At 43.2% G+C, this 20,290-nt stretch overlaps 1 long non-coding RNA gene across 3 annotated transcripts; it reads right to left on the bottom strand.

The window, feature by feature from the left end:
- Positions 1-1,801: 1,801 nt before the first annotated feature.
- LOC308468974 lies at positions 1,802-13,427 on the bottom strand. 3 transcript variants are annotated; one of them, XR_013981959.1, is made up of 3 exons: positions 13,106-13,427; positions 11,047-11,192; positions 1,802-2,037 (listed from the first exon to the last, which is right to left on the bottom strand). It is a non-coding gene; the product is annotated as an uncharacterized lncRNA (long non-coding RNA). The 3 variants fall into 3 exon arrangements; XR_013981960.1 differs by having other exon boundaries at positions 1,802-2,046; XR_013981961.1 differs by lacking the exon at positions 1,802-2,037 and adding an exon at positions 7,071-7,565.
- Positions 13,428-20,290: the final 6,863 nt, after the last annotated feature.

Consider the following 20,290-nt stretch of genomic DNA (forward strand, 5'->3'; position numbering starts at 1 on the left):
CAGGTATCTTGTCCCAGACTGCTTAAAATTAGTGCCCCTGCTTATGGCTCCTGTGTACTCACTAGGAATGTAAGAAGGCAGTGATTGCCATCCCGTTCTGGGTTCATTACAATCAGAGCTGTTTCCATTCCATTCCAGTTCAGCTTCCTCTGAAACGAAGGTTTATCATCCCACTATCAGCAATGGCAAAAGCTTACGGAATTTATTTCAGTTGAAGGGAAATAATGAATACCACTCATATTCGCTTGCATGATTTCTGGTTCCTGGCCTCAGACAAGCATGCAAATTGTGGGGAAATTTTCTCCCATTTCCATTTTCAATGGAATTCTCCAACTTCACTAATCCACACTGGCTCTACATGCATTCCCAGATGACATGCAACCCATTGAATGAGTGGTGCTAACATGAAATTGTGGAGAGATTATTACAATCTAAAAACTAGATTTGATCAGGTCACAAGAGGCTAAATGAAATTATGTATTTTGTGTGTGCTGGGGAGGGGGGCGACACTGAGCCTATTGGATGCCAGCTGAAACCCCTGACTCAAAACAATTCTAAGGACAGTTAAAACCCTTGTGACAGAATGAAGTGGGAATGAGGTGCCAGAATGGACTGTTCCACTTCAAAACTGAAGGTCAGGGGGTTATATTCTTTAATGCTGGCCCATTTGTTTTTTAAAGGGTATTACAAGTAGAAAACTAGCAGATGGGGGAGTTGATAGGGCTAAAACTCTTCTTGTTGTGTTAGATTTTTTACTTGCAGTGTTTTGGCTTGTTTTCACATGGGAACATTAGAAAATAGCATTCTCTGCTCGCAGTAATACAGTTCACTCTACCACCCCAGGATTCAAATGCCTCATTTTGATGTATATGTATATCAGGAATCACTCAGAGGCAATGGTAACTGTTGGAACTGGTAGGGTGGAAGTGAGGGAGACCAACAGTAGGTGGCGCCAGAGCCAATGATGAATGGAGCCAACTAATTCTAGTCCCCGCCCCCCCCCCCATTCTCCTACCTATTGAGCTTGACAAAGGCAACACTGAGTCTAAGAAGGGAACTGACAGCCAGGAGGACTGCATGTAAGGAGGAAGGCAGGCAGGCGGGTGAGGGCAGATTGAGGTTAATGAGTCAGTGCCCCATTTGCCCTAATGGACCAGCTTCCATTGGTCAAGGGTTTGCATTGAGCCATGGAGAAAAGAGGCACTCAGTACATATTCTATACAGCTATGGCCTCCTCTTTCACTGAGTCACTTCCAGCTCAGAGTTACAGACACATAGTAACAGCTGTCTTTAAAATGTTGTGTTTAGTACAATTTTAACACAATAAATTACATTTCTTGGGTGTCTCGCTGAGGGATTTGTCCAATAACTGCACAGTTGACCTCTGACTCTCCCTAGAAGTGCCTCTGCTGATATTCCATCAAAGAGCAGCCTGCCATCTCAAAGCCTAACCCACATGTCTTGTGCAGGTACATCAAAAGATGAATGACAGAAAGTGTGAGTTATGCATTTCAAAAGCAGCTCCATCCGTCTATGTTCCTGGGCATGCTGTAGGAAAAATGGGAATACGCCATTCTATATTTATCCTTAACTGTCCACTGATGACAGCTATCTTTCCAAAGCATGTAAGATTTGGAGCACCATCTGTATCTCTATTGTACTAAAGTTATTTCAGCAAATATGAAAAAAATACAAAGAGGAAGGAAGAGAGTCACAATATAGTTACATTAATTAAGAACATCGTACCATACACACCATATTACATAGTTGACAGTAGCTCTTTAACTTGCCAGACACAGCATCAGAGGAAGGGGGTTCCATCTTTATTACTTAGTCCAAACTATAAAACTGTATCAGTTGCTCCAAGATACTACCAAGCCAAGATGCTTCTCCTGATTCAGCTTCAGGACTGCTGTTGGTAATCCTGAATTATCATCTTGATCCTTGCCATGGTCCTGGTAGCTTTGCAGTTTATTTGAGAGATCTGGTCCTGCCGGCATCCATCTTGCTCAGACCACCATCTTCTCTTGGTTGAATCTGAACCACCTAGATAGAAGAGGTGAGAGAATGGTGGAAAGTGTTTATGTCCTTCTTCATCAGTGCAAAATACAGCCTCTTTTAAATGAGGCTGGACAACCACAGCTGGAGTGCTAAAGCACATGCTTTTCATCTACATTTGTATGAGCACATTTTATACAAATTGGTTTCTTCTTTTTATTATTATTCATTTCTTCTTCGGAGTGATGCATAAGTGGCCAGTCTATCTGATACATTGGTGGGAGTTAACTCCATGTTGTTTTTAAGTTGATGTGAATCAACCCCCAGGATGCGGGGAGGGAGGGGTTCAACCCAATTGCAGTGCAGACAACAGGGATGTTAAAACTTGTAGCTCCAACTAAGTTTCTGATCTCACTTTCAAGCCTGTCAAAGGCTCAGCTTTGCCTGTATGTTTACACACACACACACCTCAGAGAGCTGTGCTCATTTCCCCAGCACTTTTGGAGGAGAATAGCAGGAAGAGAATGCCAGCCACCGAACCGACTGTGAACGTCATCCTGAAATGCATCCTCCAAGTATTGACGATAAATTACGGGGCTTCAGCAGTGCTACAAATCCTGTGCTTCAACATGTCCAAAAGGAACTATTATGCTCCCAACCTAGTATAAAATAATCACAGTAAAATAGGTGGACTTGTCAAGTGGTTAAAAGATAACACTGAAATACACAGCACTCGGATTGCGACGGAGCCATCAAAGGCAGTAAATAATGGTGGAGAAAACAGCAAACCGGGCCAAAACATTGTTATTGTTGTGGAAATCATCTGCCTCTCAATGGCTCCAACCAGATTCAATAGCAAGAATCAAAGGCAGTCCAAGGGCTACAAAGAACCTGAAGTTTGTAGGTTCCAAACTTGTAGTTCACATCTCTAGTTTTTTTATCCATTGTCTTCATCATGAACACCATTGTTATTGTTATTGTTGTTCCTCTTATTATGCATAGTGTTTTGTAGAGCTTCATAATCAAAGCAAATAGGCCACAATGTCATGAACCCAGTCCTGAATAGCAGTCAGGATTCTGGTACAGAGGAGGAGGAACTAATTCGATCTGAAATACCAACATCTCCATGATTTTATTACTGGATCAGGACTAAGACCTGAAGACTGACCCATAAACCTGGGGTCCTTTTGAACCATAGCACCACCCCAAACTAGGACACCACAAAACAGCACTCCTTCTGCTTTAGTTTGTGGGTCTCATCCTGTCTGCTCATCGGTGCAAATAATGCACAAACTAGGAGCTGTCTCAGAGGTGATAGGATGCTAGGCTGCAGGCCAGAGGACTGCCCCCAAAAGTGGGGGTTGGAGAGCTGTGGTCCTCCAGATGTGGCTGGACTCCAAAACTCATTCTCCCTAGTTAGCATGGTCAGTGGTCAGGAATACCAACAGTTGCAGTCCAACAGCACCTGGAGGGTCATAGATGCCTTCAAGGTTCTTTGCTGTTTAGAAAGGACATAGAGTTGGATGTATGGTCTATCTCAGGGTGGATAAAAGACACTGGCCAAGCACTACATCTCATCAGAGCAGACTGCCTGCATGGAGCTATCCATGGTCCTGCAGCTCCAGCCAAACATCACCTGTCTGACTAAGCCAGCTTCAGGCACCCAAAATTCTCTGTGGACTCCCTCTCATGACCTAGAGAAGGGGAATGCTCTACAGAGAGTTCTGAGGGCCAGAAAGAGAGGCCTGGAGGACCTTGTTTGGCCCAAGGCTCTCTATTCCTGATCAAGATTTTGATGACCCACCAGCCACAAGAAGCATGGTGCAGGATGTCACAAATGCCCAAAGAATAAAGGGAGCAAGTTTGACAAAATGCTGAAAAATCAAATCAGTAATGATGAAGTGCTTCCTGGACTTTTATTACAGAATGATGGAGAAATTGTGTTTCCGAACCAAAAAGGAAAGCAAAGAAGAAGAAAAAGAGTCATTCTGGCAGTATTTTCAACAAATCTTCAAGGTTCATTTACAGTGCAAAAGCCTGGCGGCCCTGGAGATCTGACAAGGAGGAACAAAAAGTTTTCAGGCTCATCTTCCCATAAAATTACAAAGTCACCCTTTCCATAATCAATAGCCATAAATCTCTCTTATGCACTTCACAGCCTTCGTTCATCTATACTGAACCGACTGCCAGCAGGAAAAGAAAAGAAACAAGGGCATCCCCATCAGATATTAGCCCTCTTCCAGAGGTGGGCAGCACATGGCGCTTGGCCTAAATGCATGCTGGGGCAGGGAAGCAAGAAGGAAAGTGGTGGCAGAAAGAGAGGTCAGCAGTACTCATGCTACAATCTGTGGAAGGCAGGAGTGAACTGCCTGCCCTTTTCCTTACCCACAGTACCTCCATGCAGCAATGCTCCACAGCACTGTGGGAAATTAAAAATGGCTCACTGCTCTTTGTCACTGAAGCTTACATAAGACAGAGCCCAGAGAGTGTGCTCCTGGGTGAAACTGGGCCAAGAGCAGACATCACACTAGTGGATCCAAGGACAGCAGGTGGTGATGTCAACCCTACTCTGCAGGCTCAGATCATGACAGAAACATAATATATGGCTTGGGCCCAGGTCACCTGAAAGGTCCTTTTATGAACCTGCCCAGGTTCTAAGATCCTCAAATGAGCACCTTCTCTTGGTCCCATAAACAACAGCAGCATGGTTGGTGGTAACACAAGAGAAGGAGCCTTTTTTTGTGGCTACTCCCAGATTGTGGAAGCAGAGGGACTAGATTGACTCCCTCTTTGTTATTCTTCCACCAGAAGACTAAGACCTTCTTCGTCAGAAAGGCCTGTGAAAACTGATGCTGATCACTGGACTGCTATCAGGACAAACTGTATTTCAGCTGCTAGATCTAATTGTGTTTTGAATATTTTAATTAATGTTTTAAACTAGTTCTTATCACTTACTGTTCTATAATGATGTTTTTAAATATTGGCAGCTGCCTTCAGTATGAACTTGGGAGAAAGGCGGGATAGAAATACTAATAATAATAACAATAATAATAACAATAATAATAATCCAACTTCCTTGGAAATTCTAAATCTGAGAGAATACATTGTTGTTTCCTTGTGATAAATCAGGCATCCCTAATTCGCTCATCTAACCATCTGGGCAAGACTCCTGTGGAATGTGTTCATCAGTATATTTACTGCAGAGATATTCTAATTAGATGGCGTGGTAATCTCCCATTACTTTGAATCGGATCAGACGGTCCACTGATATATCAGCAAAGCCAATTCAGATTGGGAAGTGGGTCACACCAATATATCCTTCATCACATGACTCCCTTAATCTGATGCAATTTGTTTTACACAGATATGGGGGCATCCTCATCTCATCACCAAACACTTCTCAAATGGAGAATGTTTTCATAACAGAATCTTAACCTCACAGCATATGCCAACAACACTGTTGTTATGATCTCTGTTTTTTGTATATTCAATTCTATTTACCAGCTTAATTTTTTAAAAAATGGATGGAAGAGAGGCAGTGTATTGTGTATGTGAAACTTTTCCCAATGGCTGTTAGTTGAAAACCTTCCTTTCCAGCTGATGGAAATAGCCCTCAATGTAAAGCTGGTTACAATGAGAACAATATTGGCCAATCTGCATTTTACTCAGTGTGTGAAAGCCTGTATACATTGAAGATGTTGAGATAATTGTAGTTCATCAGTTGCACATCTGTAAAAATTTTTGGCAAGCAATGTCAGTAAATGGGCAAGTCATCAATCTCACAATATTCTCTACAGCAGTGATATCCCACTTTAGAATGAGTATGGTATAATGGTTAAAGCAGGTCTCCCCCAACCTGGTGCTCTCCATTTGTGTTGAGATGCCTGTGATACCTCAGCCAGACCTGATGTCACCTCATAGTCCAAGCTTTGCATAAATAATGCTTATGTCAGTATTTCCCAATATGGTGCCTTGTCAGTGTTTTAGACCACAACTCCCATCATAGCTGACTATTGGCCATGCAATGGGAGCTGATGGATGTTGGTCAAAGCACCATGTTGGGGAAGGTTGGTATGCGTGATTGGCTAGGATGAAGCTGTCAATTATAGTGTTGAGGAGCAGGTCTGCCATTCCAAAGACCACTTCAAGAAACTTATTGGCACAGTGAACTATCTTGTCTTTCTGAAATGCATAAGATATTGTCAGTATAGCAAAACAGATATGATAAACTTACATAATTTTCCCCTTGCCAATAAGCAATGAGAAAAATGTTTGCCTGCAATTTAATTAAAATCCAGTAGTGCCAAAGTATCCAGAACTTAAGCTTCCCTTCTATCAGTCTTCGCAAATTGGAAATTATATTCAAAACACAACAAAAATAATATATAAAACATCTACTGGTTCTGAGAAATTGTTAATCTTCACAACAACAACAAAAATGGCAGTGCTCTAAAACAGATAAATTCTATCAGAATTAATAATACCAATATATGTTTCATAAAAATGATATTGGAAAACTAATTTAAATTAATTTTATTGGTAGAGAAATGGAATCAGGTGCATAAACGTGGGTCAAAAAACTGATAAGCGCACCACTGAAAAAAATCTTTGTTATGAAATACATTATCTCTGGCATTACACACTGGAAAGATCATCCCAAAAAAATCTACCAGTGTCCAAATTCTGTTGTAAATGTATTAGGAGAAAAGGGCACTTTTGTCCACATGTGATGGGAATGCTTTGTAATTAAAGAACTCTCCTATACTGTTAGAGAGATAAGAGGAGGCAGTTTCCAAATGGACAATGTAGAAAGGATGTTGGGTCATGTGAAATACCCGTTTTGAAGTGACAGGATTGTTTTAGTATCTCATTTCCTGATAGCTGTGCAAGGATAATTACAAAAATGTGGAGAAGCATTGAACTAATTGTTTATAGCTGGTAATTATAATGATTAAAGCTCTGGCAATTGATCAGCGCTTAAGGTAGACCTGGGATATTATGGTACCAATTAAAGTTACCAGCTGTAAACAATTACGGAAGCAGGAAATTAAGACCAAAGTGACTTTTCAACAGAAGTGGGACACCATTTATTGTGTGATGGAATCAAAAGATTCGTCATGAAATTGTTTGGTTCAATATTGTACTGATTCAATTCAAGAGGCCATAGTGCCAGATGACATATTTCTCAGGTGTTGACTGCAGTAGGATTGGGAACCTCTAGCTGACAGACTGGTTGGCAGTACTGGCATTGTGCATTTCTACTTCCACAGTGTTTTCGAAAAATGAAAAGGCTTTGGATCTTGGAAGAGGGCAAGGCTACTTCTTTTGGCAAAGCACATGGTGCCAATGTGCGCTCCTGAGACTTTTTGTGGGCAGGAAGAGGGGAGAAATTACGTTCAGTTTGCATTTAAAAGCAAAGCTGCACTTTCCAAAACAACACATAAACTGAAGCACACACATCCTTCGAAATCTGCACTTGTCCGAATTTTGCAATGCAGTTCGCCAGCCAAGCAACTTGTACAGCATGCATCCAGTAGGGTGAATTGTGCATCAAAATGCATATGTTCCTGAAAATAACATACCAAAATGCATTATATTAGGAGAAATTACTCTGCCAAAAATGTGCATATTGGGCAAAAGTGCATACAAAAAAAAAATACATAGATTAGGAGAAAATTGCACTAAAACGCTGATGGATTTTGCCATGGACATATAAATTAAAAAACACTGCAAACTAATATGGAAACTCTGCAAACTAATAGGGAGTTCAGTTGATAACTGAGAGAAACTGAATTTGACAAATTTGCCCATCCAACGAGGCAGATCTTCCTGCCGCTCCCATTGGGCGTCATTCCTGCCTCAGCCTTTGCCATCTGCAATTTTGGCCAATACATCTAGTGCTGTCTCATCACCAGGAAGGACCAACCTAAAGGGCAGTACTGAAGGAATGCTGTCTGTGTATAATTTCAATTTAAGGCTAGGTGCTCCTTAAGAAGGGACGCGGGTGGCGCTGCAGGTTAAACCACTGTGCTGTTTGGGCTTGCTGATCGGAAGGTTGGCAGTTCGAATCCCTGCAACAGGGTGAGCGCCCATTGTTAGGTCCCAGCTCCTGCCAACCTAGCAGTTCAAAAGCACACAGTGCAAGTAGATAAATAGGCATCACTCTGGTGGGAAGGTAAACAGCATTTCCGTGTGCTGCTCTGGTTCTCCAGAAGCAGCTTAGTCGTGCTGGCCACATGACCCAACAAAACTGTCTGTGGAAGCAGACAAATGCCGGCTCCCTTGGCCTGTAAAGCGAGATGAGTGCCGCAACCCCAGAGTCGTTTGCAACTGGACTTAATTATTAGTGGCCCCTTTACCTTTACCTTTACCTTTACCTTTACCTTTACCTGCTCCTTAACAATTAAGAGAAGGATGCAACTCTTGCTTGCATGGTGCTCAGTGATTTGTACATCAGACTCCCCATTCACATATTGGAGCTACTGCATCAGGATGCAAATGTTGGTCAGATTTTTATACAGCTTGTATAACTGTTGCCTGCCATTTAGAAAGCAGAAACAAAGATTACCAGCTCCCCAGAGAGCTCTTTGCTTGAAGATCAAAGGACTAAAACCTAGATAATCATCTTTACTTTTATTCCAATTATGGAATGGCATTCCATCTTGCTGGTTTACCAAAATGCAATGGCATGGCCTTCTACAGCTTGTTATTTGCATTTTATATCTCACCCCCACCTCTCCACATGTCAGCATGATGTATTTAATCTAAGACCTTTTTTCTTTAGATAGAAATCCAAGCCAGCATGGTCAATAGTCAGGGATGGAATCATAGAATTGTAGAGGTGGACGAAACCCCAAAGGACATCTAGTCCAACCCCCGCAATGAAAGAATCACAGATAAAGAATCCCTCGCAGGTGGCCATCCAGCCTCTATTTAAAAACCTCCGGTAAAGTAGAATCTACCAGCTTTCAAGGTAGTCCATTACCCTGTCAATTCTTATTGTCAGAAAGTTCTTCCTAATGCTTACATACATACATCATACATCATTTTAGTTGTATGCCCCCTTTCCATAGTAAAAGCATGCTCAAGCAGCTTACAACATGAAAAAATTACATAATTACAAACATAGCAAAAGTAGTAATAAACAATAAATAAACCATCAAAATTTACACAACCAAACTGAAATGATTTCCACATAAATCATAAGATCTAAAATAAAGATATATAAAAAGCTTATATCAATAACAGCAACAACCCCATCACCACCACCAAACAACACCCCCCCCAACAGTACTCCAGCCCAAGAGTCTGTGCAGCAGCTTCCGCTTATGTAGCTGGAGCCAGTCAGGGCCTCACCTGGCCAGGTGGGAAAAGGCCTACAAGATATGGAGACCGTCTTTCAGGACTCAAAGCCAAGATGGTTTAGTTGGAATCTCCTTTCTTGTACAGTGGTACCTCTGGTTGTGAATGGGATCCGTTCCGGAGCCCCATTCGTAACATGAGCAGAACGCAACCTGCGTCTCCGCGTCTGCGCGTGTGCAGGTCGCGATTCACCGCTTCTGTGCATGCGTGTGACGTCATTCTGAGCATCTGCGTATACGCAAGCGGCGAAACAAGGAAGTAACCCTTTCCGGTACTTCCGGGTCGCTGCGGGACGCAACCTGGAAAGACGTAACCTGAACCAAACGTAACAAGAGGTATGACTGTAATTTGAATCCACTGGTTTAAGTCCTACCATCTGACGACATAGAAAACAAACTAGCTCCATCTTCCACGATACAGCCCATCATGTATTTGAAGATGGCTATCATCTCTCTTCTCCTGACTAAACATTTTAAATTAATTAATCAGTTAATAGATGGTTGGTCGCTTTATTTTGCCCAGGGCAACCCAAAGCAACTTACAACAAGCCCCCTGGGTAATCTAAAGCAGATTCTTCCTCATATCAAGCCTTCAGTGCAGCCCCCTCAGCATCCTTGACTTGGATACAGCAAATCCCCAACTCTCTCACCAATTCCTCATAAGGCTTGGTTTCCAGACCCTTTATCATCTTGTCCACCCTTCTCTCAGCACTTTAGAACTTTCTCTCAGCACTTTAGAACTTGTCATATCCTTCTTAAACTGTGGTGCCCATTACTCCAGGTGGGGCCTGACTAAGGCAGAATAGAGCGGTACTATTAATTCCCTTGATGTAAACACTGAACTTCTGTTGATGCAGCCTAGAATTACATTAGATTTTTTTTGCTGCTGCATCATACTTTTGACTCAGTTTTGGGGATGATGGGAGATGGAGACCAGCAATATCTAAAGGGCATTGTATTGGCTGCTCATGAAATCAGACCGACCATGATGCTGCTCAGGTTGATACACCTTCTCAGTCCAGTATCTAGAGTAAAGAATACCTCCTTAAAATACAGAGATTTCCCATATTAGCTTAGGATATCAATGCAGAATGTGATTCAATAAGTCCAGGGAACGGAAGGCACCTTTGACAGGGCCTACCCTTTTATTCAAGGGAACTGCAGTAAAAATCTAGAACGCAAGCTACACAACTGGCTCCATGTGTTTCTTTCTCGACTGCACCAAAGCAGACAGAGATCATATATTTCAATGCTTCCCCCATTGATAGGGCAGCATGCCTCCTCTGTCACATGGTATTTTTGCTTACATTATGAGTTGGGCTACAACTTTTTGTTGACTTATCTATTGAAAATATTTGAAACATGCCCCTGATAAACTAAGCCACCAATTTTAAATTCTTTCACTACATTTTGTTTACTTACACTTTGTATTTATATCATTATTTTTTAAAGAAAATAACTGTTGATGGTGACTGTCATGGCTACCTATGTGTGGAAAAAAGGCAGTGGGAATGCCTCTTCTCAGATATTGCCTACAGCAGTCATCACCTCTGCTGCGATTCCTGCATTGCAGGAGGTTGGACTATTTGTTTAGAAGATGCTCGTTGCTCCATTTTGATCAGTATTTTCTATACTTACTGGCAGCAGCTCTGCAGGGTTTCAGAAAGAGAGTTTTTCCAAGCCCTACCTGGAGCTGCCATTGGGGATTGAACCTGGGACCTTCCACATGGCAATCAGGTGCTCTACCACAGACCAACAGGCCTTCCCGTTGATAATAGCAGGAGGGCTGAGATGCCATTCAGGCTCCAGACAGCAAAATGTCTTGATCTGGTGCTGTAAACAATACAGTGGTACCTCAGGTTACATACGCTTCAGGTTACAGACTCCGCTAACCCAGAAATAGTACTTCAGGTTAAGAACTTTGCTGCAGGGCGAGAACAGAAATCGTGCTCCGGCAGCGCGGCAGCAGCAGGAGGCCCCATTAGCTAAAGTGGTGCTTCAGGTTAAGAACAGTTTCAGGTTAAGTACGGACCTCCAGAATGAATTAAGTACTTAACCCGAGGTACCACTGTGCATTAAAAATGCAACTCCTTCCACCTGCAATCTGTAGGGGTGCAGTCCAGCAAAGATACCCCCATCTCATACTTCTGCCAGCAGTGCTTCAAGTGCAATGTGCTCTTAATGAACAATTGACAAATCATGTTGCTTTCAGATCAATTTTGGTGTCTTATTAAATTGCGTTAACATTTTCATTTATCAGCACGCAAATGGTTTGCACTTATTTATTTATTTATTTAAAAATATCATAAACAGTGGGTGGGGTAGAAACATCTTTTATTTCTAGATTAAGACATGATGCGCCAACTTTCAGCCTTGAGAAAAATTTTACGAGGCGGTTATAAACCCCTGCTAATAGAGGTTTATAATGGAACTGCTGACACAACCTTATGCACTACTTTAATAAAAAGAGTGAGCACGCAAGTGAGGTCTGGAGTAGGGGATCGACCCATAACTCACGGGAGGCAAAGCATTAAGGGAATTATAAATGTCAGTTCCTTATGATTTTTCTGTATCTCATAAAATAGAATAAAAAACCACCATCTATTCTTCTAATATCTATTTTCCATTTCCTCTTAAATTAATAGAAGAGCTGGCCTGTAATATTGATTTGATTTTTCTAGGGTGTTTTTTTTATAAAAAAAGCTTAAAAGCTCTCTGTTCTGTAGCTGTTGATTCAGCCCCCCCCTCCCAATTGTAAGCTCAGTCTGCTCCTTGACTTACATAGGTTTTCATAACTGCATTCAAATGACTAAAACTGTTTTCTGTTCAAGAAATAACATTATGGAGAAAATGAATTGACCATGCAATTTGGCATTCTACCAGAAATCATTACATAGCAGAGGTGGGGAAGCTCCCCCCTCCCCCCGTCAAGGTGTTCATTCCCTTCTTACTAAAAGTAGATAGAGAAAAGTTTTTCTCCATCTCTTCTAACTCTAGAACTTGTTGCCATCCAATGAAGCTGAACGTTGGAAGATTCCAGAAAGTTACAATAAATGACTTATTCATAGTTAAACTATGGAACCTAGCTCCCACAGGAGGCAAGTGATAGCCACTAACTTGGATGGTTTTAAAAGAAAATGGGACAAATTCATGAATGCTAAGGCTATCAATGGCTACTATTCTGTGGAACAACCCTGTGTTTCCGGAGGTGTCTGTTCATCTCCTTCAAATCCAGTTGTTGAAAGACAATGGAGTGCACTTCCAGGGGTGAAGTTAAACCACTGCATTAGCAGCACTGAAGTGACCTCTGCAGGGCGTAAGCCTGGCAGTGTGTATGGAGGTCCTGGGCTCCCTAGATGACAAGATCCCCCCCTCAGTCTCACTGATGTGGTCCAAAGGAAAGCAGAGCAATACGTATGGCACCAGCATGGCTGTAGGAGTTGCTGAAAGGAGGTGGCAAGGCATCATCCAACCGCCTTAGCAACTCCACTGCAGATTTGTCTTTTCTTCCCCAAAAATATCCTGCAAGGCAGAGGGAGTTTGGGTTCAGGGTTTTCCTTCTCCTATCTGGGCTACCTTCCCAGGTTGACGAGCCCCATTTGCCTCTCACTTCCCTCTACAAAAACGTCCAGAAACCATCTTCTTGACGGTTGGACCTGCTATTGGTCTTGTCCGCTCAGTCTGTCTTCGCATGCAGGGGAAGTCCCTAACTCACCGAGTGTTTGAGATCCATCACCTACCCTCACCTGGTTTAGACAGGCAGTCAAAGTCATTCTCAGGGTGTGGCTGCTGGCGCATGCTGGCAGCTTCTAGAAACCACAAATGAGAGCTGAGTGCGAGATGGGGAGCAAAGGTGGATAAACTACCCCAGAAGGAGCATGATGTGTCCCCCACCAAAGATACTACCCTTTCCCTAACACCCCATACACCCCAAATCCAGCATGGTCCTGAAATCTCCCTTCTTCTTCTTTGGAACCATGAAGAACATGGAGTAGCAACTACAGCAGTGCTCTCTCAAGGGCACAGGCTCTATAGCATTGGTGGATATCAGGTGCTGAATGGCTACTAGGCCCCTCCCACTTGTTCCACAGGCAGGAGTATGCAAATTAGACAAATCTTACCTCACAGTGGGAGGGCAATGCTGCCAGTTGCCAAGGTAATCCAGCTCAGAAGACCATGGTAAGATAAATGTGCCGCATCTGATAGATACAATATGTCACCTGAGCAAAATGCAAGAACTGCAACTCTTGAGGAAGAGTTGCGGTAAAAAAACAACAGTTCAGAACTGAAGTGAGGAGAGAGTGTTCCAACACTAGAATGCACTCAATTTTATATATAGATATATAAATATATATAACACACACACATATATACACACACACGCACATGCACATGCACACACACACACAAATTTGACCAATGCATAGCCAATAACCAAAACTAGCCTAGGGTGTGTAAGATCCCCTTCATCCCTTGCAGAAAATGGGATTTCCTGCAGGGGGGAGGGGATCCTTGGATGAAACATCATCAAGGTTCAAGGACATGCTCTACTCAGGCTAAAGCTCTTGGAGGGAGTGCCAGGTGAGGCCAGCAAGGCATGTATGGCATGAAGAGATCCCCCGAGTTCAGAAAGGGATACCTGGAGGCATGTGGTTGAGCTCTGAGACTATGGTTTCTCCTACTTCTTCTGAACCAGTTATTTATTTATAGCTGTATTACCACTTTCTTCCAAGGAGCTCAAGGTAGCATACCTGCTTCTCATTCTTCCCCCACTTTATCCTCTCAACAGCCCTATGAGGTAGGTTTTTGGCTGAGAAACTTAAGGTCACCCAGTGATTCTCATGGTTAAGTGGGGATTTGAACCCTGGTCTCCCAGGTCCTAGTCCAATGCTCTAACCACTACACCACACTGGCTCTCATACTGCTTTAAATGCAGATATTTCTTTTTGAAAATTAAAATGATAAAAGGTAGCCCATCGGCTTCTCCTCCTCAAGGAACTTAATTTCCCCTATTTAAAACGCGGAGCTGGATGAATATGTCAGCATTGAGGGGTAGGAAGGAAGCACCTGAGCCGCTTCTCTGGAGAGAATCCAGTCCCTCCAAGCTGAGGAAGTTAGCCATACCTACTCAGAATTTTTTAAAAAGAAGAAGAAGAAAGAAAATGATACAGAAATGGCATTCATTTTCTCTCAGCATTACAATCCCAATGACTCTGTGCTAACAAATTGCAGATGACGTGATCTGAGGCCCAATTCCACACCTAACAATAACCCCTGCAACTGTCATAAAATCAATCTCTTAGTGTTAATAACAAACACGGCTCTCCCCAGTATTAAAACCACAAGTAATCTTCAGAAATAAGGGCAAATAATACAAAACACTGGAAGTACGGGGGGGGGGGGGGAGCATTGCTTATATATCTCACGGAACTGGGATTTGTTGGCTGCACATATTGCTCATTGTCTTTAGAAAATACCATGAGTTTTGGAAGAGTATTAGGAAACACTGTAAATAAGTTCTTGACACCCAAACCAAGACAGACGTCATATGTGTGTTTTATAACCTGGGGAAAAAATTAAGGTGGGCGATTGGTGGGGGTGGGCTAGGAAACTTATAATCCTCAGAATTTCTATAGTGGTTACGCCATCCCCATTTTGCCTGACCTCAGTGTTAATGCTTGAACTCACAGCCAGATGACAAAAGGGTCAGTATGAAATTTTTATTAGGGTATTAAACTAAATACGGACTCCCGTTTGCGGGAAGAACCATAAACCCCATTCATGGCACATTATGGGATTCCACCAGAGACCTTCAGTTTAAATCCATTAGGGGGAAGAATATTTATTCCACCTATGTTCTGCCTTTGGGGTAGGGGCAGATTGGTGATAAGGATAGAGTGTGTGTGTGTGTGTGTGTGTGTGTGTGTGTGTGTATGTGTGTTTATCTGTGATCACTTTCTTGTGACTGCTTTATTTCCATGTTAAAAAGCCCCAAATAATGTAACATTTCCTCTTAGGGGAGTCAATCCATCCCCTTGGTCATTTTGGTTGCCTTTACCGAACCTTTTCCATGTTCAAAGATATGCTTTTTGAGAAGAGGTGACCAGAACTCTATACCATAACCCTCATGTGGTCATACCATAGATTTCTGAAAAAGAGATTGGCAGTTTTATTTTGATCCTTTCCCTAATAATCCCTAACATGGAATTAGCTTTCCCCCCATAGCTGTGCCATTCCAGTGAACACAGGTCACCCAGCAGTCCATTTGTTGTGGGTCCCATGTTGGCTAGGATTGGAGACCTGGAGGGCCAGGTCCTTAGCTTCCCCATATAGGCCAACTTTGACACATGGGCATGGCCACAACCAGTCAGCCATCTGGCATCATGATGGCATCAGGTGACTGACAGGTGGGTGGTCACTCTCACCTGTCAAAGTTGAACCATGCCAGGGGAGGGGTCTGCTCTATGCTTTGCAAGTGATGTCAGCTGATGGACAGATGACCATGGTTTGGATGACATGTGCTCACAGGCCAAATTGGCCCCTCTGGTGGACCAAGATTAGCCTGAAGGTTCTCCATCCATGGTGTAGGCTGTGATGTTTGCATGATTCATAGAAGGGACATGGCTCAGTGGTAAAGCATCTGCTTTGCACAGGTTCAATCCCAGGTTCAATCCCCGACTTTTTCAGGTAGGGCTTGGGGGAAACCTGTCTGAAATCCTGGGAAGCCACTGCTAGTCAGTGTGTAAACAAACCCAAACTTAGGTCTGACTCAATATAAGGATTCTTCCCATGTTCCTATGGATTCTACTTGTGAGGTTAGGAAATGTTTCAGAGAGACATCCCTGTGAAAAGGGGCTGTTTCCATGTTTTCATGTGGATGCCAATCGGGATCCTGGGAAACTCCTTTCTTTATATTCTATTCAGCTCACGGGATCAGTTGTTGGACGGATGTCACATCCCAATGCATAATTTTAATGTGTTTACATCCACGGTGGAGCTGACTTGAATTGTTAAGTATCTGGACCTCTTGTCTAGGAATTGCTCGCATTTTTGTTCCGCATGTGTCAGTCAGGAACATTGCTGCTGCAAGAACCATTTACTTATGACAGGGGAATTCTACCCATTTGTCTAAGGCCTGGGACCTGAAGCACAGGCCTGGCATGCTCTGAAGGGGTTCCATAATTGCTCCGGCTGTGTGGATCCCCCAAACCCAGACTTCTTTTCTTCCAATTTATAGTCCGTTTATTGTTCTTCCTTGCAGAGGGTGTGCTTGCACTGAATGGAAGTCCTTGTACGAGATGAATGGGACCATTTTTTTCCATACACTGGATGATCCTCATGTTGAAAGGGGGCCTCCCCTGCCCTCCCCCGCCCCCAGTATTCAATACTATGTCGGCTTTTCTTTTTGGCTGGTACATTCTGATCCCTTATCCCGAGCTTTCTCAACTCCCCCACTCTTGTTGGCCAAAGTTTCAATCAGCTTCCTGCATCTAAAGAGCAGCCACTTACACCGACTCTTGAATCAGCAATGTTTCCATCCTAGATCGCTTCCGCCATCCTGCCGCTCCCCCCGAATCTGGGATGCAGGCTCAGCCGCCCATCCCACGTTAAGCAAATTACCAGAGTTTGGTGGTTTTTAGTAGAGTTCTGGAGGTTTCTTACAGCCTTATTATAGTGAATTAACAACCCACAGACAGTGATTAAAACCCACTTATAACAAGCTTGCAAGTTATTCTGTGCAAAAGGCAATAAAATCACAGTCATTTGCTTTCCGATGCAAAAAAAAGAGGGGGCGCCAAGGAAATACAGTCACATTAAAACTCTTGTTTTCCCTACACTCAGTGAAAACTTCCATTGTCAACAGTTTTGCCCTCTCTCTATATATATTTTAATAGTTTGCTGCCCGGGTTCCTTATGAAAAGAAGTTAATTGATTTATTTTTGCTTGGCGATGGGAAAGGGGAGTCAGTCCCGAGTCTCAGAGATTAATGTGACCTCCATTCTATAACGTCCAGTGATATTGTTTCATTCATTGCACTTAGGAGGGCACTGAGCGCCTCAGGGAAGAAGGCATTGTCATTCAGAAGTCAATTCTGCTAACCCATTAGGAAAAGCACATTCCGTGGCCCTACAGTCAATCGGTAACTAAAAAAAAAAACCTATGGGAAAATAGACCTGTTTCACAGTTCACTGCCCCCTGCAATTTGATCAATATTGTTTTTAAATGTGTCTTTTCTGACTTTATCAGTGATGTCTTATTCTGCTGGAAAATAGTTTCATACAAAAAATTATTATTGGGGGGTGGGAGAGAGGAAGTCCACTTAATCCCATAGTATCTCTCAAGGTAATTTACACACAAACAACTTGAGAGTGGGGGTGGGGTAGGAACATCTTGCTTTGCAAAGAAATAATTTCTGCAGCTGCCTTTATAGTAGGCAATGGGGGCTGCTGTCCACTTATAAATGGAAGAGCTATTGAAGGTCATTTAGTCAAACCCCATGCCAGGAAATCCCCTACTTGCAGGATCCCTGATAGGTGGACATTCAGCCTCTTCTTAAAAACCTCTAATGAAAGACAGTCTACCAAGTCCACCACCTCCCACTGCAGTTTGTTCCACCATCAAACCACCAGCACCATCACAAAGCTCTTCCTAATGACTAGTCTAAATCTCATAATTTGAATGTTCAATCTCTACCCTCTGGAGCAGCCTTTCTCAACCTGTGGGTCCCCAGATGTTGTTGAACTACAGCTCCCATCATCCCTAGCTAACAGGACCAGTGGTCAGGGATGGTGGGAGTTGTAGTCCAACAACATCTGGGGACCCACAGGTTGAGAACCGCTGCTCTGGAGTAACAGTAGGGTAGTGTTGGCCAAACTTGGGTCTCCAGCTGTTTTGGGACTACAATTCCCATCATCCCTGACCACTGGTCCTGTTAGCTAGGGATGATGGGAGTTGTAGTCCAAAAACAGCTGGAGACCCAAGTTTGGCCAACACTGCAGTAGGGTATAAAACAGTAGGGATTAAAAATAATTTATTCCATCAATCATCTCAGTGCTCTTCAACCTTGGGTCCTCAGATGCTGTTGGACTACAACCTGCATCATCTCCAGTGGTGTCAACTTGAATAAAATATTGGGTGGGGGGCAGATAAGGCCCACTCTACATAATTGATCACATGGCATGGTGCACACACACCAATTGAATGGCAATGCCCATCAACTTGGGGGGGGCAGCCCCCTCAAATGTTTCATGGGGAAGCAAAGACTCTTCTACCTCTAGGAGTTGGCTCCTATGATCATCTCTGACCATTGGGAGAAGAAGGGTGATGGGAGTTGTAGTCCAGAAAACATATGAAGACTCATGGTTGAGGAGCACTGATCTGAGTGCTCGTCCTTCAAGATATATGGAGATGGCAATCCCTTCTTAATTTTATCTTTTCCAGGCTAGACAAACACAACTTTGTCAACCTTTCCTCGTTGGATTCAGTCTCTGGGTCCCTCCTCTAGACATGTTCCAGTTTGTCAATATTGTTCACAGGATCATAGGAAACTGCCTTATACTGATTCATTGGTACACCTAGCTCAGTTCTTCACTGATGGGAAGCAGCTATCCAGGGTTCCAGGCTGAGTTATATCCCAATCCAGAGATGCCAAGGACCGAATTGGAGACCTTCTGCATGCAAAGCAGATGCTCTGCCACTGAGCTATGGCCCTTCCCTGTAAAAATGCAGGAGACAAACATTTAGAACATCCTTCTTAAACTATTGTGCTCATAAGTACTCAGGCCAAATCATAACAAAGTTGTACAGTTGCTTCTTGTTATCTAGACCACATGCTTCTCCTGCTGCAGCCTGGACTCTCATGAATATTTTCCCTTTTTTAATTGCCACGCCATGCACTTAGTTGCGTTGCATTTAGTTTGCAGGCCACTGAAACCCCTTCTAACCCATTTTTCACATGGACTGCCATCAAGCCAGGTGCTTCTGAATCTTTGTACCTAACTGCAAAAGTTATTCCTACCTAAATGGCCTGTGGTCAGAAATCTTCGTTTTTTTGATTTTTTTTAATGATTTATGGTTTATAGAGCAGAGTTTAAGAGCTTGTAAACTGGATCTACCCAGTCTCTCCACTACTCACTCTGTCTCATTCACAGCTCAGTCAATAAGAGCATGAGACTCTTAATCTCAGGGTTGTGGGTTCGAGCCCCACGTTGGGTGAAAAAAATCCTGCATTGCAGGGGATTGACTCTTGTGGTCTCCTAAGGTAAAAGTAAAGGGACCCCTGGCCATTAGGTCCAGTCATGACCGACTCTGGGGTTGCGGCACTCATCTCACTTTATTGGCCAAGGGAGCCGGTGTACAGCTTCCGGGTCATGTGGCCAGCATGACTAAGCCACTTCTGGAGAACCAGAGCAGCGCACGGAAACGCCGTTTACCTTCCTGCCGAAGCGGTACTATTTATCTACTTGCACTTTGATGTGCTTTTGAACTGCTAGGTTGGCAGGAGCAGGGACCTAGCAACAGGAGCTCACCCCATCATGGGGATTCAAACAGCCGACCTTCTGATCGGCAAGTCCTAGGCTCTGTGATTTAACCCACAGCACAGCTCTACAGTTCTACGACTCTATGGATCTACTAGCATTGCTTTAAAAAGTAAAAAATAAAACAACAAAACACACACAGAGAGAGGCCCCATTGGTAAAAAAGAGGTTCCTTCATATTTACAAGGTGGCTTCGAATTGTAAACTTACATGGTTAGAAAAGGTTTCATGGCTGTCCTGTGCAGGAGAAAGGGGAGAGAGCAAGGAAAATGAAGGGCTGGAGCTTGGGAGTTTGGCAGGAAAAAGCACAAAGTGCATTGGCCCCTGTCTGTTAGTCTCAACCCTGCCCTCTATTGGCTGGAGGCATGCAAGGTTGCTTCTGCCCAAGAAAGG

Source organism: Podarcis pityusensis (assembly GCF_964106645.2).
Source record: "Podarcis pityusensis genome assembly, contig: HAP1_SCAFFOLD_208, whole genome shotgun sequence".
In the NCBI taxonomy this organism is placed as follows: domain Eukaryota; kingdom Metazoa; phylum Chordata; class Lepidosauria; order Squamata; family Lacertidae; genus Podarcis; species Podarcis pityusensis.